This window comes from Rattus norvegicus, chromosome 12, assembly GCF_021556685.1.
Source record: "Rattus norvegicus strain SHRSP/BbbUtx chromosome 12, alternate assembly SHRSP_T2T, whole genome shotgun sequence".
NCBI lineage: Eukaryota > Metazoa > Chordata > Mammalia > Rodentia > Muridae > Rattus > Rattus norvegicus.
The window spans coordinates 25,580,814-25,605,256 of NC_141545.1; the positions used below are offsets into that span (position 1 = coordinate 25,580,814).

At 38.9% G+C, this 24,443-nt stretch overlaps 2 pseudogenes; both read right to left on the reverse strand.

The window, feature by feature from the left end:
• Window positions 1-214: 214 nt before the first annotated feature.
• Window positions 215-10,089, reverse strand: LOC148002268 (vomeronasal type-2 receptor 116-like; annotated as a pseudogene).
• A 13,103-nt stretch (window positions 10,090-23,192) lies between these two features.
• Window positions 23,193-24,443, reverse strand: part of LOC148002269 (vomeronasal type-2 receptor 116-like) — a 33,256-nt pseudogene continuing 32,005 nt past the window's right edge.

Below are 24,443 nucleotides of genomic sequence, written 5' to 3' on the forward strand. Positions count from 1 at the left end.
ATAAAAACTGTTTAAAATTATATTGAATTATAGCTATCTGATTAAATGTCTAAAACAACTCAAGATAATTTAGTACTTGACATAAAACCACAGAATAGCTAGTCACTCACTCAATCTTCTGGCAAGTGTCAAAGATATACAAGTCTTTAAGCTGACAAACTTTATTTAAAGTACTCAAAACTCTAAAACTAATGTGACGTATTCTAAAACCAGCTTATTTCCACTGAACTCTATTTCTTCTGGATTTCGATGAGTTCATGTCAGGTCTTGCAAGAATAATATAACATTTGGGATAAAGATACAACCTAAAAGACCTGTGCTAGAGGCCAAGATGGAGAAGACTTCCACAGCCACCATGATCTTTCCTTTAGTACTTTGGTAGACAGGGAGAAATGTGATCCAAACACTGAGGAACACCAGCATGCTGAAGGTCAAGAACTTGGCTTCGTTGAAGGTGTCAGCCAGGTTCCTGGCCATAAAAGCTACTGTGAAGCTCACTAGGGACAGAGCTCCAAGGTATCCCAGCACACAATAGAAGGCTGTTACTGAGCCCTTGTTGCACATAATAATGATATGACCATGTTCAGAGTGTGCATCTGTGTCCACAAATGGAGGAGATATTCCCAGCCAGAATCCACAGAGGACAGTTTCTATTAGTGTACAGATGGGAATGATGAATTTTGATGCTCCTGATATAAGCAACCATCTCATCCTTCTTCCTGGTGCTGTGCTCTTGAAGGCCAGGATGACTGTAATGGTTTTTGCCAAGACAGTAGAAACAGCCACTGTGAAAACAACTCCAAATGTGGTCTGCTGCAGGATGCAGGTGCTTGTGTTGGGCTGACCAATGAATATAAATGAGCAAAGAAAGCAGAAAGTGAGGGAGATGAGCAAGATGTAGCTGAGAGTACTGTTATTTGCCTTCACCACAGGAGTGTTTTGGTGCTTTACAAAAATCCCCAGGACAAATGAGGTGAGGATAGAAAAGCATAGGGCCATGCTGGCGAGTGTCATCCCCAAGGGGTTTTCCAAAGCCAGAAATGTCACAGCTTTTTGGATGCAGACAGTCTGATCTGTGTTGGCATACTGGTCCTCTGTACATTTCACACACTGATCAATATCTGGCAAGAAATGCAATGTGACATGACACTACAACCTCAACATCTTTCCTATTTGTACACTACCATGCCTGAATGTTGCTCATTCTGAAATGTAAGCCCAGTATTTTTGTGCACAGTTGGAAAGTGCTAACATGTTTCTTCTTTCAAGATTATATCCAGTTAATAAAAAATCATGTAAAAAAGCAAATGTGCTTTCTTTTTCATTTCTAATGTGTATTCATGGCACTTCTTTCTTGTCTCCAAATTAAAGAACTATATTAATTCTTATAATATATACGGAATGCTATGGTAATTTCTACTGAGGAATCCATGAAGGGAAATGTTATTTACTGTTACATCTAGAACATTGAACTTATGTTCTCTGCAGCATGAAAAAACCTGTTGGACACTATTACTCTTTTGGTCTCCTGTCAGAGAAACATGCTGAGGTCTTTGGGAATCCCATTTATTAGTATGAATGCATCATCAGCTAGCAACCATGAAGCTTATATTTCCAAGATCTCATCTTTGTTGCTGGTTATAGTTTTCCTAACATAGAACAAAATGAAGGCACGTTTGAAATGGGAATATCAAATGAGAAAATGCCTCCATCTGGTTGGTCATAGGCAAGTCTGTGACGTACTGTCATTTTAATTTTAGTTGGTGGTTCTCCCCATTTGTGGCCTTTGCCAACCTTGGAGATTCATCCTCAGTTATTTTAACAAATACATTAAATGGGCTATGGGGAGCAAGGCAGTAAGTAGCTCCATGGTCTCTCCTTTAGTTTCTACATCCAGATTCCTGCCTTGATTTTATTCTATAACTTCCCTTCATGATAAACTGTGAGCTGGAAGTGAAGTAAATTCTTTATTTTTGAAGTTAATTTGATGAAAGACATAACCAAATGTGAATATTGGAACAGTACAAAACACATTTTTCTTGCACTAAGTTAGATTCCTAAAACCTAGACCCTGTTGGTTTAACTGAGGTACTAGGTAGTCATCTAAGTACCCCTAGGAAGATGATTTGCAGACTACCTAGGAAATGAAAGGAAAATACACTGTGATAAAATGGGGAGTGTGACATTTCTTTATATTATTTTTAATTTCTACCACATAATGTTAATTTATTTTTAATTCATAGAAATTATTGATGGAGTGTGTTCATTATTTCAGCTTCCCCATTCCCATTTTATAAGTGGCAAGTTATCAACAGTATTTTGTGTAGTACTGAGACCAATGTGGTGTCTTCTGTCCACTTTAAAATAGCTATTTTACATGTAAAGTGTTTCAGTTTACCTTTGGGTACACATATTGATTAGCCTTTATGTACAGATTTTGAAATTTCAAGCAGATATATCTTGTACTAAACTTGTTGGCGCTATGGCTGTTAAAATATTTCTTCCCCCTCTTTATCAATGTTTTAGAAACCTTACATGTATGATTTCATGTGTTTTGTAGATATCTCTACTATTGGGACTGTGTCTACAACTCTAAATTTTGAGTGGTTGTGGTATTCTGTAATGAATTCTATTGGTTGGAAAGTGATCTTCTTGATGATAGGTGGAGACTAAGCTTAGTTGTGGGTATTACTATAACTCAGTTTCAAATAAAGATATACTATCTATCTTCACAAGCCCATGTTATGTCCAGATATGGAAATGATGAGCTCTATCAAGGTATGTGTAGTGACACAGAACCGACGGGATCATCTTGGCATGCTACTTGTTACAATGGTTCATAGGTGTCATAAGTGGGTAGGTCTGGTTGTTGCTTCTCTTCTTCAGAAGCTTGCATGATGCCTTCTGTTATGAAAGCTACTACGCAGGATAAGTCATTTATGTCAGTCCTAGCTCAGGAGACTCTGGACTGTTCATGAAGTGCTATGTATATTCAGCAATAGGAGCTTACCTTGCACCTCTTGGCCAGAACCCAGGTCAACAGAAGAGGCTATATACATTGGTAGACTTTTGGATACCCTTCAGCAACTAGTCAAAAGAAGGCTTTTGTGACCTAATATTGGGGTATTGATTAGGTGGTCTTTGACTCGATCATGGATCATGGAGCAACATGTAGAATGTGCTACTTACACTACAAGTCATACCATTAAAAATTGACTTTGCTTTTAATAGTTAGTTGAAAATACTAATAGCTTCTCAGATAATGGGGGCTCTATATCTTAACCATACCATTGCCTTCATTTCTGTTCTTGTTGTCTCGCTATATGTCTCTGTATGCCTCTGTTTCTACCTTCTCCACCTCTCTCTCTCTCTCTCTCTCTCTCTCTCTCTCTCTCTCTCTCTCTCTCTCTCTTCCTTTTTCTTCATCTTTCCTGTGATGCCTCTGGATCAGAAGTAGTTTTGAGTGACAGGTAGAACATTGTAGTTTACAATATACTTCCTTGCTCACCATGATTTATTGAAGGGAATCTACTATGCTATGAAACCATGAGCCCCTAATTAATTTCTTTTATATGCTGTCTTGGAAATCATTTTTTGTCACACTACTAGACAAGTATTTGAGACATAATTCAAAACCCTCAAATATCACAAGCTCACCTCAAAAGAGGTGATAAAGAAACCTAGAAACTTGGAGTTCATAGCACAGCTTCTCGACAACATCACAGGGTGAATAGTGTCTCCAGGAACCTCACATGTTTCTTGTTTTCTCAGGGATCTGGGCTTATCTCTTTTTCTTCAGTGAGCTTTTATTTAAAAACGTTCTAACTTTAACCCTTCTTGCTTCTATAGATGTTGGAAGTGAGTATTCTAATGTATCTGGACCTTTTCACAGAGTCACTGAAGGCGACAAAAATGTTACGTACTGAGATTAAGGGTATTTACTGTGACATTTGTTACTTAAGATGCTTTAGAGCTCCCTGTGTCTTAATGAGATTCCCTCCATATTAGGTTATTTCTCTCTGAAATTCCCTCTATACCACAGTAAGATTCTTGATACATATCCAAAGTGTTGTGCTTAGGCACCTTCTAATCCTCTGTCCACTAATCAGCAGGAAGAAAACCTCTAGCTCAGTTTCTGCATGCTTTCTCCTTGTTTGTGTCTCAGATATGTGATTTCTACAACAGCAATGGGATAATAAGATTAAGTTGTGAAGAATTACCAAGTATTTGGGGTTGTCTCTATTACTTCATTGACTAACCCATTGAAAGATTGTAGCACATATGTGTCATGTGGCTTTTTACTTGATAGCCAGTGGTGAATCTGCCATGCACTGTCTCTTCATATAGGATTACTCCAGTGAAATTCTTTGTCTGCAAAGTACACATTCTGAAGCTTCAGCAGGTGTGGGTTGATTTATGACATTGTGAAAAGATTTTAGTATTAGTTATGTTCCCCCATTCTTCCTCTTCTCTTCTTCTAATCAATTACAGACCACACTCTCCAAGTCCTTGGTTTTTCATTATTACATTTTTTAAATCATATGTTCTCAGCACTATGAACCATTTGTAGTTTCCTGACTTCTATACATACTCAATTTAAAACCATGTCTTAAGTTTTAAAGGATATATATACATATATAGATATAGATATGTAGATACATACACTCATATATATGATTGTTGGTGGCAGTGATATTTCTTTGTCTGCATTACCTCACTCAATTTTATTTGAATTAATATTCATTTTCCTAGGAGTGTAGTATTTTCATATTCATAGACAAATTATTCTTTTATGTGTATATGTATATAGTTTAATTATTCATTCATTAGTTGATGAATTTTGAGGCTATTTCATTGTCTTGATTCTTGTAAGTAAAAGAGCTATGATCCTGGATGAGCATGTGTACATAGAGCAGGCAATAGATTATTCCTATTGGGTGGCTTTTGGAGATGATACATGTGCTTGTTGGTTTCTGACACCCTGACACAATGTATAAACATCTGGAAAAAATAGTCTTGCAAGAGGAAAAGCAACCATAAGGTTGATCTGTGGACAACGCTTTGGTGTATTTTCTTGATTGATTGATGTGGGATAGGACAGCTCAGTGAGGGTGTGGCTACTACTGGACAACTGATATAACATTTCTACAGAAAGCATCCTGGCCAAACATGCAAAGCAAGCATGTAAGTTCCATTACCCCCTCGGTTCTTTGTAATTTTCTGCCCTCAACTTTCTGCTTTCTATTTTTAGCCTGATTCCTTAAGTTGTTGAATTTAAGCTCAGGGTAAAACATGAAACAAAGGATTTCTTCCCTTAACTAAAATTTTAACGTTTTATCAGAGCAATGCAGCCCCAAAAAAGACATTATTCATTTACACAATGTGGAAGGGAGTTATTTTACCTTCCAGGACGTTTTCCAATTACTTTCTTCAGTGTTGAAATCTTTCAGTGTACTGATGTTTCCACTCCATAGTTTTAATTATTATAAGGTATATTTAGTTCCCATTATTTACTTCCTGAGGAGTTTGTTTTTATTTAAGAAGCATTTTTCTCAGTTAATATTGTGAATTGTTTCTTTGCTGAATGTGTGCATCAGCTGTAGAATATTTCTGGTAAAGTTTTGTGTCTACTAGGCATATATCCTGTCTGTTTAAGTACAGATACTTTGAGTTTCTCTTTTCTATTCTGCACCTCCTTTGTCTATTTCATTGCCCCACTTCTCAAGATAAGATTTCAAAAAAATTTAGATCAAAAGTAGATATTGAATAATATTTTCCTGTGCCTGATTTAGTAGAACTAGTTACAGTCTCTTCTCTGTGAATATTATGTTAGCAGTAGGATTTATTTGCATTTATCATGTTTATAAATACCTACATTTCAAGGATGGAGCCAACATTATATGATTGTCATCACATGTCCATTGCATATAATGCACCATTATATTATGTGCATAATTACATGCATGCATTGCATGTGTGATTTATAATGTATATATAATAATTATAATGTATATATAATAATATACATGATTGAATTAGACATGGTTTCTATTCCTGCACAAACAGCAGCAAAAAGAATCAAGTTGGGGAGAAAAGGGTTTATTGGGCTTACACTTCCACACTGTTCATCACCGAAGGAAGTCAGGACTAAAACTCAAGAAGGTCATGAAGTAGGAGTTGATGCAAAGGCCATGGAGGGATGTTTCTTACTGGCTTGCTACCCTGGATTCCTCAAATTGCTTTATTGTAGAACCCAAGACTTCCAGTCCTGGGATGCTATCACCCACAAGGGGCCCTCCCTCCTTGATCACTAATTAAGAAAATACCTTACAGCTGGATCTGTGGAGACATTTCTCCAACTGAGGCTCCTTTCTCTGTGTTAACTCCAGCTTGTGTCAAGTTGACCACAAAACCAGCCAGTACTATGATATTCAAGAAGACTGACCTATTAATTTTTGGCGGTAGGTTTTATTCAACTAATTCAATATTTACTGATTATTACATGATGTATTTTTTCATACTCAGTCATACCTGACAATACTAAGAAACATTTATGATGTCCTTTAGTCATCTTATATCCTGGTTCAAACATTTTTAAAAAGTCATGATGAATTCTCACATGTGTGTAGCATCACTTACTTCTTTCTGCAGGAATTTGCACATAACCCTAATTGTGCATCTCCATAGATTTTATTACCTACTTATTTGAACTACCGATATCAGGAAACAGATTTTTACATTGGAAGGATTTTATGCCATGTATTGTTATATATGAGACCTATGAATCTATTAGTACCCATGGTGTTTGGATTATTTTTAATATATGTTGGTCTGTGACAGAAATGAATATGCTATCAAGATTGGTCAAAATGTGGTGTCAGATCCTTGGGCCTGGAATTACAAAGAGTTTCATGCCAACATATAACTAGTTGGGTTCACACCCATTTCCACTAAAAGGGAAGATGCTTCTATTAACTACTAAGCCATCTCTCGAATGCCGGAATTAATTAAGACAAATCTACTGTCTATTAATATCATATCTATTTCAGGATTTGTTCTGGGAATTTTAAAGTTGACCTTGTGACAGATTAATGGTTTTTTATGGTTTTAATATGGTGCTAATATAGGTCAAAAAGACTGGACAAAACTAGACATAATTATTTATATCTAAAATCCACTTGTTAAATTCTATGGAAAAAATTTATTATTAGCATCATTTCACATTCTCAACAAGTATTAACTGAATTAAATATGGCTTGTAATCCTATAAATCCCTAAATGTAGACTATAACAAGGAGCTATATTGTTCAATATAACTATTAATTATGAGGACAATACCTTAAGAATGTAATCTGTGTACATCTCTTGTGCATGATTTCACCTTCAGTATGTGGATTAAAAAGAGTGGTGAGAACCTCATCGTTAATGCACGCACTTGCCTGTTCCATTGGAAATTTCATTTTCTGGACATGGGACACAATCAAAACAGCAAGCGGCTTTCCCTTCCTGAAGAGATTTTCTGAATCCAGGACAACTTTCACTGCATACAGAGACAGGAATCTGAGGATATTAGAGAAATGAGGACCTAAAGAATTCTCCTGGTAATTACAGGATTGGGTATATTACAGGATTGGGTATATTACAGGATTGGGTAATAATGAATTTAATATTGTGCATGCTCATTCTAGTTATTTATGTTAATTTATGTTACTAAAATACACATTATTTATATAATACTTATATACTTACCAACAGAATAAAGATATATATATATATATATATAATTAGAATTATGCATAACCCTGGTAAGAATGTGCTAATTCTCGTCAAAGGTAAACACATTAAGAAACACTTGAACATGGAAAGTAAGTTTGTAACTTTATCATTAGATTCATCTTTTAATTTATGAGGAGGCATCAGTCTCACCAAGGCATTTTTCATGATTTTTACCTGTGTTCTCTACAGAATAGTGTAAGATTCCACCCACCTGTTGCTCCACTCCTATGCTCCACTCTATCTTATCCTCAGAAATCGACAATTGTTGACCAGGTGGAAAATATGGAGAAAATGTTCCTCCTTTTACTTTATATGTAAGACCTTGTGGAAAATCCCAGAAGTTCAGAATGTCATAATCTATGTGCAAGCTCTCTGAAGGATTTAAAGATATCAGATCTCCACCAGGATTCATGAATTTAATGTTCTTCAGCAGGGAGTTCAGCTACGGAAGATTTATGATTCATAATGGTAATTTTATAAGAGTCTGAATTATGTCACATTCACATATTCATTGATCCCAATTAAAAATGAAATAACATTAGGCGTATATGATTGGGAAATTTGTATACTTACATTTAGTTGACATCAAAATACCATAATAGTATTTTAACAGGATAGTTAGATAAATCTACTGTTCCTTATGCATCCTAATGATTTTCAGCACTGGTGAGCAAAGTTTGTGATACATGGACATTTTGCATATGAAACTGATAGTCTACAGGCAACTGGTTTTGTGTTATCAGTGTAAAATTGTCTCAGATATTTTGTATTCTGATTATGTCTATGTGAGTTTCTGTCATTTGGGTTAAGTGAGGTGTGAATACCCATCCTTAATTAAAGCAGGTTCATTTCATAATCTGTGGCTGAACTGAATATACTGAAGGAAGCCAGCTGTGCAACAGCATACTCATAGCTTATTGGTCTTGATTATGGAAATTTAGGTGTCAAGCTTCATTAAAATTCTGTCAAATTGAGCCCATCCTGATGCTGGTCTATAATGTCTTAGTTGAAGTTAATGAAATCATTTCTCATATATGGCCTTTGTCCACATATTTTATCAGAGCGAATGTAACAAATTTAAGAAATAATCTATAGTTGATTAGTTGATACAATTTAATGAGAAATTTTAAGAATATTTCACTTGCTGGTACTGTACAATTTTTAGGACCTTAAATATGATGTCACTCCTTTTCACATATAAGAACAAGGTGGGAAAAGAGTCAGATTTTACTGTTCAGAACCTTAGAAGGGTATGAGACTGACAGCACTTTTAACAGAAACATTTTTTATCTTGGTTTTTATTTCTATATGATTGGGAAATTGACTCTCAATTTCACCCAGGTATAGATTTTTCTTCCAGTCAGTTAAATAGTCTAGAAATCGTGTCTTCTAGAAAGATCCCCATTGTATTTGTTTAGAGTATGTGTGGGCCAATTTCAAAAAGTTACATTTGTGACAGTCTAGAGAATCAAAAGTAAAACCATTACCTTCAAGGGGGGAAAACCTATGCTTCCTCCGTTTTTCATTCCTTGTAGATCTACTTCTTGAGTAAGCATCTTGTGCATGGTGTGGGCCACAGCATATACAGCATTGTATACATGGTAACTGCCAATACTTACAGCTATGTCAAAGTGGTACCAAGGTAACAATCCCAAGTTACCTCTAGATGAACAATTTTCTAATGATTTACATTGCATTAGATATTGCACAATCAAAGTAAATCTCCCACAGTCTGGCAAGAAAAATGTCATCTGGGTATTTGGAAGGTCTCACTGTCTTTACAAACTCTTTAAAAGTAGAAATATCACCCTGTCGTTGTGAAAAGATGAGAGTCCCATGGAATGAGTCAAGAATTAAATGTCTCATAGAAGTGATGACTTCCCACTGTGAAGTGGTCACCCAGATTCTCCATGGAAGTATATATTCCCATCTTCTAAACAGCACACCTAAGGAAGAGTCAGTGTTAGCGTAAACGATAACAACTTTGGCTGGGTTTCTCATAATCCGAATAGGGTATTCATAAGCGTTATCCAGGTCCATCATGTGAGTAACTGGGATAAATTCCATAAAGGCTACACAGACTGTGTTTCTTTCCATTTGTGGAATCAAGTCTGTGACAAAGTTAACACCATTCTCATCCTGTGAGATGACCAGCCCCACCCAATTCCATTTGAAATGGACAAACAATGAGACCATGCCTAAGGCCAAAGAAGATTCTTTGGCAGCCATCTGATACAAAAAAGGAAACTTCCCAGAGTTATTCATACTTGGTTCAAAAGTTCCAATGCTCAGCTGTAAAAATGGAAGCAGGGATAGCCATTAACGAAGAGGTTCTGGAAATCACAGAAACATTGAGTTAAAGTTTAGAAATCCAAATTTTTATTTAAAGTCAAGTCTAGTACTGGGATATGATTCTGGAAAATGAGTTGAAGTACTCCCATTTATTGTAGACACGTGTATATCTTAAGGCCTGTATGTACATTTCAAGCAGAAGAAATGGGAATATAGTCTAGTATCTCAAAGTATGTAGCTTTAAAGCTATGTATTTTAAAGGAATGTTTGAACAGTTGGTTCATTGACTCCCTCTCTCTCTTTCTCTCTCTTTCTCTCTCTCTCTCTTAATCTCTCTCTCTCTCTCTCTCTCTCTCTCTCTCTGTGTGTGTGTGTGTGTGTGTGCGTGTGTGTGTGTGTATGTTCATGTGCATAAAATTGTGTGTACACAGGTTTCTACAGTTCACACAGCATATGTGTGAACGCCCACATATACATGGATGTTGAACAATGCTCTACTCAATGATAACCTGGTCAAGGAAGAAATGAAGAAAGAAATTAAAGACTTCTTAGAATTTAATGAAAATGCAGGTACAACATAACCAAACTTATGGGACACAATGAAAGCTGTGCTAAGAGCTAAACTCATAGATCTGAGTACCTGCAGAAAGAAACAGGAGAGAGCATATATCAGCAGCTTGACAGCACACCTAAAAGCTCTAGAACAAAAAGAAGCAAATACACCCAGGAGGAGTAGAAGGCAGGAAATAATCAAACTCAGAACTGAAGTCAACCAAGTAGAAACAAAAACGAGTATAGAAAGAATCAACAGAAACAAAAGTTGGTACTTTGAAAAAAATCAACAAGACAGATAAACCCTTAGCCAGACTAATGAGAGGACAAAGGGAGTGTGTACAAATTAACAAAATCAGAAATGAAAAGGAAGACAGAACTACAGAATCAGAGAAAATTCAGAAAAATCATCAGATCTTACTACAAAAGCCTATATTCAAGAAAACTTGAAAATCTGCAGGAAATATACAATTTCCTAGACGGATACCAGGGACCAAAGTTAAGTCAGGAATAGATAAACCATTTAAACAACCTCATAACTCCTAAAGAAATAGAAGCAGTCATTAAAGGTCTCCCAACCGGGGCTGGGGATTTAGCTCAGTGGTAGAGCGCTTGCCTAGGAAGCGCAAAGCCTTGGGTTCGTTCCCCAGCTCCGAAAAAAAGAACCAAAAATAAATAAATAAATAAAGGTCTCCCAACCAAATAGAGCCCAGGTCCAGACAGGTTCAGTGCAGAATTCTATCAGACCTTCATAGAAGACCTCATACCAATACTATCCAAACTATTCCACAAAATTGAAACAGACGGAGCGCTACCGAATTCCTTCAATGAGGCCACAATTATTCTTATACCTAAACCACACAAAGACCTAACAAAGAAAGAAAACTTCAGACCAATTTCCCTTATGAATATCGACGCAAATATACTCAATAAAATTCTTGCAAACCGAATCCAAGAGCACATCAAAACAATCATCCATCATGATCAAGTAGGCTTCATCGCAGGCATGCAGGGATGGTTTAATATATGAAAAACCATCAACATAATCCACTATATAAACAAACTAAAAGATAAAAACCACATGATCATTTCATTAGATGCTGAGAAAGCATTCGACAAAATTCAACACCCCTTCATTATACAAGTCCTGGAAAGAATAGGAATTCAAGTCCCATAACTAAACATACTAAAAGCCATATACAGCAAACCAGTAGCTAACATTAAACTAAATGGAGAGAAACTTGAAGCAATCCCACTAAAATCAGAGACTACAGAAGACTCCCCACTCTCTCCCTACTTATTCAATATAGTTCTTGAAGTTCTAGCCAGAGCAATCAGACAACAAAAGGAGATCAAATGGATACAGATTGGAAAAGAGGAAGTCAAAATATCACTATTTTCAGATGATATGATAGTATATTTAAGTGATCCCAAAGTTCCACCAGATAACTACTAAACCTGACAAACACCTTCAGCAAAGTGGCTGGGTATAAAATTAACTCAAATAAATCAGTAGCCTTCCTCTACACAAAAGAGAAACAAGCCGAGAAAGAAATTAGGGAAATGACACCCTTCAAAATAGTCCCAAATAATATAAAATACCTTGGTGTGACTTTAACTCAGCAAGTGAAAGATCTGTATGATAAAAACTTCAAGCCTCTGGAGAAAGAAATTGAAGAAGATCTCAGAAGATGGAAAGATCTCCAATGCTCATGGATTGGCAGGATGAATATAGTAAAAATGGCCATTTTACCAAAAGTGATCTACAGATTCAAAGCAATCCCCATCAAAATACCAATCCAATTCTTCAGAGAGTTAGACAGAATAATTTACAAATTTGTCTGGAATAAAAAAACCGAGGATAGCTAAAACTATCCTCAGCAATAATGTGACTTCCAGGGGAATCACTATCCCACAGAGCAATAGTGATAAAACCTTCATGGTATTGGTACAGAGACAGACAGATAGACCAGAGGAATAGAGTTGAAAACCCAGAAATGAACAGACACATGTCTATGGTCACTTGATTTTGGACAAAGAGCCAAAATCATCTAATGGACAAAAGGTAACATTTTCAGCAAATGGTGTTGGTTCAACTGGAGGTCAGCATGTAGAAGAATTCAGATATATCCATGCTTATCACCCTGTACAAACCTTAAGTCCTAGTGGATCAAGGACCTCACATCAAACCAGATACACTCAAACTAATAGAAGAAAATGTGGGGAAGAATCTCAAACACATGGGCAATGGAGAAAATTCCCTGAACAAAACACCAATGGTTTATGCTCTAAGACCAAGAATCGACAAGTGGGATCTCATAAAACTGTAAAGCTTCTGTAAGGCGAAGGACACTGTTGTTAAGACAGAATGGCAACCAGCAGATTGGGAAAATATCTTTACCAATCCTACAACTGATAGAGGGCTTATATCCAAAATATACAAAGAACTCAAGAAGTTAGACTGCAGGGAGACATATAACCCTATTAAAAGATGGGGCTTAGAGCTAAACAAAGAATTCACAGCTGAGGAATGCTGAATTGCTGAGAAACACCTAAAGAAATGTTCAACATCTTTAGTGATAAGAGAAATGCAAATCAAAACAACCCTGAGATTTCACCTCATACCAGTGAGAATGGTTAAGATCCAAAACTCAGGCGTCAGGAAATGCTGGCAAGGATGTGCAGAAAGAGGAAACTCCTCCATTGTTGGTGGGACTGCAGACTGGTACAACAATTCTGTAAATTAGTCTGTAGGTTCATCAGAAAATTAGACATTGCATTACCTGAGGACCCAGCTATACTTCTCTTGGACATATACCTAAAAGATGCTCCAATATACAACAAAGACACATGCTCCACTATGTTCATAGCAGCCATATTTATAACAGCCAGAAGCTGAAAAGAACCCAGATGCCCTTCAACAGAGGAATGGATATAGAAAATATGGTACATCTACACAATGGAATATTACACAGCTATCAAAAACAATGACTTTATGAAATTCATAGGCAAAGGATGGAACCGGAAAATATCATCCTGAGTGAGGTAATCCAATCACAGATAAACAGACAAGGTATGCACTCATTGATAAGTGGCTATTAGCCCAAATGCTCAAATTACTCTAGATACACAGAAAACATGAAACTCAAAAAGGATGACCAAAATCGTGTGCTTCATTCCTTCTTTAAGAGGAGAACCAGGATTTGCTTGGGAGGGAATAGGGTGGCAATTTTAGAACAGAGGCTGAAGGAATGCCCATTCAGAGCCTGCCCCACATGTGGCCCATACATATACAGCCACCAAACTAGATAAGATGGATGAAGCAAAGAAGTGCAAGCTGACAGGAACTGGATGTGGATTTCTCCTGAGAGACACAGGCAGAATATGGCAAATAAATAGGTGAATGCCAGCAGCAAACCAGTGAACTGTGAATGGGACCCCCGTTGAAGGAATCAGAGAAGGGACTGAAAGAGCTGAAGGGGCTTGAGACCCCATATGAACAACAATGCCAACCAAGCTCTGCTTCCAAGGACTAAGGCACTACTCAAAGACTATACAAGGACTGACCCTGGGCTTCAACTGCATAGGTAGCAATGAATAGCCTAGTAAGGGCACCAGTGGAAGGGGAAGCACTTGGTCCTCTCAAGACTGATCCACCAGTGAACTCGATTGTTGGGGGGAGGGAGGTAATGGGGAGAGGATGGGGAGGGGAACACCAATATAGAAGGGGAGGGGGATGGGTTAGGGGGATGTTTCCCTGGAAACCAGGAAAGTTAATAACAATTGAAATGTAAATAAGAAATACCCAATTTAATAAAGATAGGAAATAAAATTGAAAAATTATTTAGAAAAGTGACAAACACATGTTGAAAAAACATAGCTGAGATTCATCTCATGCCCTGGTAGTATTCTGTAGTATTCTTATGCCATCCAAGTCCAAAAATAAAAAAGAAGTCATCACGAGAATAAAATAAGAATACAATACAAATGGGGAAGATTGTTGGTAAGCTACTGGCATGAACACTATTTGATAAAAGGAAATTAGTATATACCTGAAGATTCAAAGTTAGATGTGTGAAGAAAGGATCCATCTGGGAAGGGTCTCTCTCCATAAATAGGGAACAGTGCCCCACTCTTTGTTCCAGAGAAAGAGGGTCCTGTATAAAATCTTTAGTGGGGATATCCTGCTTTCACCAGGATTTCCAGTATCTTCACAGATTTCACATCGGAAGATCCTCATTGCCTGACGAATATGCATATATACATCATATATATATATATATATATATGTATATATATATGCTATATATACATTTACATCTGTGTGTACATCTACATAGTGTCACCATTTTCGATTAAATACTAAGGCAAGCTGAAACCAGTGTAGTTGTTTATTACTTTGTGATACCTGAGAATGTTTTTTAGGTTAGAAATTGTTGTGGAAGGATTTTGTAGTCCAAACATTTGTTTTCCACCTGATATATGCTATTGTCTAAACAGTGAATGACATAGTATGTTACCTAACTTTGATACTAGTATGCTATTTTTAAAAATTCTTCTGTGGATCCTGTATAGCACATAGAAATTTCCTCTGAAGTTGTCCTCTGAGCTAAGAACCAAATATTCAATTTTTCCCACATAACATTTTAATAGATTCTCTTTGAGTTTTCCATGATCAACTCCTATCATCATCCCTTTTCAGTCCTTCCACTTTTTTTTCTCTTCCTTGTGACTCACCCTCCCCAAAACCAGCAGGTCCACTGATGTTATCTGTATCTTCACTGGAGCATGATCAAACACTCAGTAACCTGACTGTTTAAATAGGACTGTGTCCTTCCCCTTCCAGAACTCTACCAGAAGCCATCAGTTGATAAGAGCCACTTCTCATTAGTTCCATCACCATCACACTTTTAATAATTATCTCCTGTAGATTCTTGCCTAGTCTCCTATATCTTACAGTTTTATTTAATGTATTTTACTTTAAAAATTCACTTTACATCATCATCACAGCCCCTTTTCCTTCCTCACTTCTCAGTCCCACACGTACAAAAATGTCCACAATTGCCCCTTCTCTAGTTCTCAGAGGTGTCACTCCATCTTATGCCATATGGCCTCACCAGAAGTAGCCACATTCACTCCCACTCAGCCCCAATTAAGCAGTTCAAGTTGGGAGAAGGAGATCCAATGGCAGAGAAGAGAGACAGAGACAGCCTGTGCACTATTTGTTAGGGGACCCACATGACTACCAAGCTTCACATTTGCTACAAATGTGTAGAGGGTATAGGTTCAAGTACTGTATGCCTCCCAGTGGGTGGCCAAGGCACAGTGGGCACCCATGGCCCCAAGCTAATTGACTAGGTGAACAGTGTTGGCCTCACTGATATATTGACTTCTAGGCCCCAAGCTTAGCAAAGAGTCTCCAGACTCTGTCTGTTCTTTGATTTTGGGCTGCTGTATCTGCCTCCTTGGATATATTGTGGGTGATGGATTGATGTTCTTCTCCCTCCTCTAAATTCCTTCCTAACTACAGGAGGTTCCCAGTTCAGTCTCTATATCTCTTTCTGGTAACAATCTAAGATAAAGTCATCCACAAGATTCCCAATATCCTATTCCATCTGAGGCCTTCATAAAGTCACTAGAGATCACCCCAGTTTCTCTTCTTGGACTGATGCTTTGAAGTGTAGGAATTGTTATTAATGTCTTCCGTATTTCTTCCTTTTAACTCATCTGTGTCTCATCAATATCACTTCAAAAGTATCCTCCTTGTTACTCAAAATCAGCAACAGCTCTAATCATGCATCTCCACAGGTATTCTCATGGGAGTAGAGATCATGACCATGACACCTGCTGCAGCAGGATCCCCAACACAGACAAGACCCAGAACCCTGGAAATCAATATGGTCTTAGATAGCAGTGAAGTCTGCCCACATCAATGTGGCACCATGCAGTAGAACTGATTTCGGTGCAGCTTCAGGCAGAATCATACTTTAGGAACATCTGCACAGCTATTAGTAGTAAGATGGGACATAAGAGAACAACACACAACCTGGTTAAAATAACATCATAGACCAAGAAATGACCTTGGAAACACTGACTTGAATATAACCAAGACATGGCTTCAGGTGCAGCACTACTACTCTGCTCAGAATGACCCCAGGTGGCAGCAGGATTTACATACCTTGGAAAACCTTTAAGTGACAACTTAGGCGAGAGGATCCTGAATATCCTCTGGTGAGAATTCACACCTTGGCCATCAACAAAGATCCAGCTACTGTAGGTCCTTTAGCCCAGACATGGTACTTCCTGGCAGTAAGTAATCAGACATCACCGTAAACTCTGGTGGCAGCAGAGGGCACTCACATCAATATGGCCCTTGATGTCTGGAGAACAGTATGGCCTATGAATGTGCCTTTGGCTGAAGAGCAGACCACATATGTCTACATGACCTATTGTGGAATCATTTTCCATGCATACATGCCAATTCCCAGCAGAGTTTGACTGATTGAGTTCTTGGCAAGCTCTGGCCTGACTGTTTGGCCCAGGTGTCCCTACTTATACCAGGGCCTTCAGCGTTTTCTTGGTAGGAGCACAGAGACACAGAAAGGCTAACAGATTCAGTAGGAAAACTGAAGATTTTAATGTATGCTCATGTTACATAGGGTAAAGGAAAGGTTTTTCACCCGGAAGGATGACCCAAAACACAAATATAAATTCAATGATACTTACATTGATCAAAACATAGGGCAATGATGAAAAAAAGAAAAAGTGACACTGATTCCATCTGGGCTTATTCTTTGGATACACACCTCTACCTGCAATCTCAGATCTATGCTCTACTCTCCAGGCCATAGCTCAGCCTGCGTCCTGGGAGGCCTGCTGTCAATGAGTTCAACCAGAGAAGATACCCAAGCTCCAATCCCATGCTAGATGGTTCCAAGGCAAGCCCAGCAGGGTGTAAGAATGCTCCCTCTGCTCTGTGCTCCATCTTCTTGTCCACACCTCCACTTGTTATTGAGGATCTCCATTTCTTATCCAAGAATGACCTTGAAGTCCTACACATCCCCTTCAGTTCTTTGAATGCCAGGCAAGTGAGCATTCAAGAACAGGAACCACATCTTTAGCCTCAGTGATGGCCATGAGGATGCTCTCCTCCAGATTTCCTTTACTGTCTGCCATCTCTAGGTAAAGGTCACCTGCTTGTTAACCTACCTAAGAAGGGGCTGAGACTGACAATATTGTAATATGTCAGATGCTGGATCTAAGCATTTTTACACAATAGGCTCTGGTGAATTCACCAGGATCCTACTTGCCCCTTGTGGCCTTCCACACTGCTGCTATCTGCTGGCTCCTTAGTCCCATGTCATGGTCTCTGTCCTAGCGTCTAGACTCAGTAGAATCTTTTTGGGACCCTGCTCTTGGATATGATTCTGCCCAGTGTTGTTTAATCAGTCTCTGTGACTGCCATCCTGTTTTACCAATAGCAGTGACTCTGCCATGTAGCCATGTTGCTTTCTCAGGGGCAGGGCACTTTCTGTGGAAGTACAGCCTGTGGTTTTGCATGCACACAGGGAGCTTTTGTGAACCATGTGACCATGGGGTATGTCTAATTGGAATGTGGGAACCCAGACACATGGGTGCCCTGCCTTGCACAGAAGAAATATTAAATGAAATGTAAACAGTTAAACCTATATTGGTCTAGGCATGTTCATGCATGCCCTCAATGGTCATATATGGGAGACAGAGACAAAGGATAGTAGATCCTTTTAAGTTTGATGATAGCCTGGTCTGCAAGGGCTATACAGTGAGATCTTTTCCCCAAAAACCAAAATAAAATTGAAAAGCAAAACAAGCAAACAGAAAAACCCAACCAAACAACAAAAGCTACTAACAAAAATCCAAGATGTCTATTCATGTTCGATGGTGTCCTGAGTAGTAATGCCTGAGGTTGCCCTCTGTCCTCCATATACATGAACACACTCTTGCACATACATGCATCTTCATGCTGACAAGAATCATGCAAGGACCCTTTCACAGCTTTTATGCCACCAAATGTCAACCAGTTTCCATCCTGAGTAACTACGGCCCCTCCCAGGCCAGGATCAGTGATTGTTCAGACTCCAGTGTTCACAGCATTCAGACTATCTGATTTTATACCCAACTTGGTTGTACCATGATAGCAGTGGGATAGAAGAGGCTGAACACTTCCTTTTTGTCTGTGAACCCTCCCATTCCAGAGACATCCCTCAAATACCACATACTGCAGTCTCTGTGGGACCTAACTCAGCAGATATCCTCATTAAGCACCCCGACCATTTTCTATTCTTGTCATCACCTCCATACCCACATGATCAATGATCTCATTTGCTTAGGGACAACACATAGACACAAAGTGGGTTTTTAAATTAAGCCCCCCAGATTGGGGCATGGGGAAAGTAGTGGAGATGCTAGAGAAGGTGGTGGAAGGAGGTAGCTGGTGGTGCAGACAGGAGGCTCAGGCTGAAGTTGAAGCTTTACAATTGCATAGTTGCCCTGCTGCCATCTGACTTCATGTTTCTCCCCTAGGATGATATCATCATCTTCATCTTCCTCATAACCTGCCCACCTCAGCATTAGTACCTGTCTGTACCTCTGTCCAGTGTAGTCCCCAAGAAGGGACTCTACACTGTTTGCTAAAACCCCAGTGAGTGCAAATGTTTCCAGCTCTGTCTCCTCTGGAATGAGGTCTCCCAACTTCTGCTGATTGCCAAGGACATTTACATGAATCATTGTGTTTGTGGTCACAGAAATAAAAAACTCCCCCTCCCTCCTCATTGTTATGCACGTAGTTTAAAGAGCCAAACTAACACAAAAGAAATGAACAAAAAACAAAGCATATTAATAACCAGGCATGGCTGTCAGGACTTCATCCCATTCTGTCAGATGCAGCAGCGGGGATTCTCTGAATTCCAGGGCCACCTTAGAGACCCCATTCTCACAAACAAAACAAAACAAAACGAATCAAAAAACCAAAAAAAAAAAAACTAAGAAAAACTAAGATATTGACAGTCACCAACATTCTTTTTGTAAATCTGGAGAGATAAGTGTTAGGATCCTCGGTGTCTCCACCTCCAACCAAAAGGGAAATAACAGATGACCATACTCCATGACCTTTTTGATGATTTAGAGATTTGGTTTACTTTGTTGTTGGTTTCATGATGAGGTTTCATGTAATCCAGGCTGGCCTCAAAGAGGTGCTAAGAATAGCCTTCAATTCAGTAATTCTCTGCCTTCCCAATGTAGTGACAACTTTTCCCCATTTGGCTGACTACAATGATAAAATTAATTCATTGTTATTACATAACTGTCATCCATCTACTGTTGTGATCATAGTAGAAACATCTTGCATGCAGGATATCTGATATGCCACTCCTGTTAAAGGGCAGTTCTACCCTGTAAGAGGTTGTAACACACAAGTTGAGAAGCAGTGCTCAACTGATAATCTTCCCATCACTATCTGTTAATAGTTGGGATGGCGGGCATGTTATGATGCCCAATTTCCGCTGGTACCTTTTTCTACTTACTACCTCAGGCCAGGGAACACACATTGTAAACACTGTTTGCCAGTGCAGAAGCCAATAATTTTTCCCAGTTGGACCATAATGTTCACTTGTGGCAGATCAGAGATGCAGTCTCTTTAAGTGTCTTCAACAGGGGTTTAAGTATCTATGTGATTTAAGAATGTTGACTCTGTGTAAGTCTTCACTGTGAGCATTTCTGTGTTTTTCCATTTGAACAATGGGAAAGAACCTGGGAATCTATAAAACCATTTGAGCAATTTCTTTAAGGCACCTTGTTGGTGTGTGCAGATGCCTGTGGCATGGACCTAAAATATGGACTCCTGTAGATGACTGGACAGACCATGATCATGACATCCTGCCTGTGCATTTCATCTGTGCCTGCTGCATTTCCCACTGAGATATCTCACTAGCACATACTATTGTTTTTACAATAATATGTAATTTGAAATACTTCCCTTCAAATAAATTTAGAAAGTATTATGGCCATGATTTATCACCTTGAGTAATCCCCCTTGGTTTTTTTCTTTCCTTTTTGGTTTTTGTTTCATTGGATACTTTTGATTTGCATTTCAAATGTTATCCCATTTCCTGGTTTCCTGTCCATAAGCCCACTAGCCCATCCCTCTACCCTTCTTCCATAAGATTGTGCTCCCTCCCCAAACACCTCCCATTCCTGCCCCTGTGCCCTGTCTTTTTTCTACACTGGGGTCTAGCCTTGGCAGGAGCAAGGGCTTCCCTTCCCACTGATGCCCCAAAATGCAAATGCTTCACTCCTTCTTTAAAAGGTGATCAAAAATACACATAGGAGGGGATATGCAGGCTAAGCGTAGACCAGAAACTGAAGGAACGGCCATTCAGAGCCTGCACCACATGTGGCCCATACATATACAGCCACCAAAACTAAATAAGATGGATGAAGCTAAGAAGTGCAGGCTGAGAGGAAACTGATGCAGTTCTCTCCTGAGAGACACAGCAAGAATATGTCAAATTTAGAGGCGAACGCCAGCAGCAAATTACTGACCCAAGAACAGGAGCCCATTGGAGGAATCAGAGAAAGGACTGAAAGAGCTGAAGGGGCTTGAGACCCCATAAGAACAACAATATCAACCAACTAGAGGTTCCTGGGACTAAGCCACTAACCAAAGATTATACATGGACTCACCCTGGGCTCCAAATTCTTATAACAATGAATTGCCTTGTAAGGGAACCAGTTAAAGGGGAAGCCCTTGGTCTGGCAAAGTCTGTACCCCCCATTGTACATGATTGATGTGAGGGGGCAGTAAGTGGGGGTGGGTTGGGAGGGTAAAACCCATATAAAGCGTAAGGGGAGGACTTAGGAGGCTGATGGACTGGAAACCAGGAAATGTAATAATATTTGAAATGTAAATAAGAAATATTCAATTTAATGAAAATGGGAGAAAAAAGAAGGAATTGATTTTATTAAATGATCAGTACTCCATTGTGTAGATGTACTACATTTTCTGTATCTATTCCTCTGTTGAAGGGCATCTAAGTTCTTTCCAGCTTCTGGCTATTAAAAATAAGCCTGCTATGAACATAGTGGAGCATGTGTCTTTGTTGTATGCCAGAGCATCATTTAGGTATATGCCCATGGTTCGTATAGCTGGGTCCTCAAATAGTTCTACATTGAAACTTCTGAAGAATCTCTACACTGATTTCCAGAGTGCTTGTAACAGTTTGAGATCCCACCAAAAAAGGAGGACTGTTCCTCTTTCTTCATATCCTTGCCAGCATCTGCTGTCACCTGAGCTTTTGATCTTAGCCATTTTGACTGGTTTGAGGTAGAATCTCAGGGTTGTTTTGATTTGCATTTCCCTTATGACTAAAGATGTTTAACATTTCTTTAGGTGTTTCTCAGCCATTCGATATTCATCAGTTGAAAATTCTTTGTTTATCTGTGTACCCCATTTTTCTCCATCTTTATTAAATTGGGAATTTCTCATTTACATTTTAATTGTTAATACCTTTTCTGGTTTCCAGGACAACATCCCCCTAAACCCTCCCCCTCTTACCATTACCGTCCTCACCCCAACAATCCTGTTCACTGGGGGTTCAATCTTGGCAGGAACAAGGGCTTTCCCTTTCACTAGTGCCCTTACTAGATTATTCATTGCTACCTATGAGGTTGGAGCCCAGGGTCAGTCCATGTATAGTCTTTGGGTAGTGGCTTACTCCCTGGCAGCTCTGATTGGCTGCTATTGTGGTTCATATGGGGTCTCAAGCCTCTTCAAGCTCTTTCAGTCCTTTCTCTGATTCCTTCAACGGGGTTCCCATCCTCAGTTCACTAGTTTGCTGCTGGCATTCGCCTATGAATTTGCCATATTCTAGCTGTGTTTCTCAGGACAGATCTACATCCAGTTCCTGTCAGCCTGTACTTTTTGCTTCATCCATCTTATCTAGTTTGGTGGCTGTATATGTATGGGCCACATGAGGGGCAGGCTCTGAATAGGCATTCCTTCAGCCTCTGTTCTAAACTTTGCCTCCCTATTCCCTCCCAAGTGTATTCTTGTTCGCCATTTAAAGAAGGAGTGAAGCATTTGCATTTTGGTCATCTTGAGTTTCATGTGTTCTGTGCATCTAGGGTAATTTGAGCATTTGGGCTAATATCTACTTATCAATGAGTGCATACCATGTCTGTTTTTTGTGATTGGGTTACCACACTCAGGATATTTTCCAGTCCCATCCATTTGCCTATGAATTTCATAAAGTCATTGTTTTTGATAGCAGAATAACATTCAATTGTATAGATGTACCACATAACATAATGCATTTATATACAAATAAAAACTGTTTAAAATTATATTGAGTTATAGCTGTCTGATTAAATGTCTAAAACAGCTCAAGATAATGTAGTCCTTGACATAAAACCACTGGATAGCTAATCACTCACTCAATCTTCTGGCATGTGTCCAAGATATGCAAGTCTGTAACCTGACAAACTTTATTTAGAGTACTCAAAACTCTAAAACTAATCTGAGGTATTCTAAAACCAGCTTACTTCCAATGAACTCTATTTCGTTGGCATTTCGATGAGTTCATGTCAGGTCTTGCAAGAATAATATAACATTTGGGGATAAAGATACAACCTAGAAGACCTGTGCTGGAGGCCAAGATGGAAAACATTTCCACAGCTACCATGCTCTTTCCTTTAGTACTGTGGTAGACAGGGAGAAATGTGATCCAAACACTGAGGAACACCAGCATGCTGAAGGTCAAGAACTTGGCTTCGTTGAAGGTGTCAGCCAGGTTCCTGGCCATAAAAGCTACTGTGAAGCTCACTAGAGATAGAGCTCCAAGGTATCCCAGCACACAGTAGAAGGCTGTTACTGAGCCCTTGTTGCACATAATAATGATATAACCATGTTCAGAGTGTGCATCTCTGTCCACAAATGGAGGAGATATTCCCAGCCTGATTCCGCCGAGGACAATTTGTATTAGTGTACAGATGGGAATGATGAATTTCGATGCTCCTGATATAAGCAACCCCCTCAACCTTCTTCCTGGTGCTGTGCTCTTGAAGGCCAGGATGACTGTAGTGGTTTTTCCCAAGACAGTAGAAACAGCCACTGTGAAAACAACTCCAAATGTGGTCTGCTGCAGGATGCAGGTGACTGCGTTGGGCTGACCAATGAATAGAAATGAGCAAAGAAAGCAGAAGGTGAGGGAGATGAGCAAGATGTAGCTGAGAGTACTGTTATTTGCCTTCACCACAGAAGTGCTTTACAAAAATCCCCAGGACAAATGAGGTGAGGATAGAAAAGCATAGGGCCATGCTGGCGAGTGTCATCCCCAAAGGGGTTTTCATAAGCAAGAAATGTTACAGGTTTTTGGATGCAGAGAGTCCGAACTGTGTTGGCATACTGGTCCTCTGTACATTTCACACACTGATCAATATCTGGCAAGAAATGTATTGTGACATGATACTACAACCTCGACATCTTTCCTCTTTGTACACTACAACGCCTGAATGTTTCTCATTCTGAAATGTAAGCCAAGTACGTTTTTGTGCATAGAAGGAAAGTAGTAACATGTTTCTTCTTTCAAGACTATATCCAATTAATTAAAATCATGTAAAAAAAAAAGCAAATGTGCTTTCTTTTTCATTTCTAATGTGTATTCATGGCACTTTTTTCTTTTTTTTTTTTTTTTCGGAGCTGGGGATCGAACCCAGGGCCTTGTGCTTCCTAGGTAAGCGCTCTACCACTGAGCTAAATCCCCAGCCCCCACTTTTTTCTTATCTCCTAA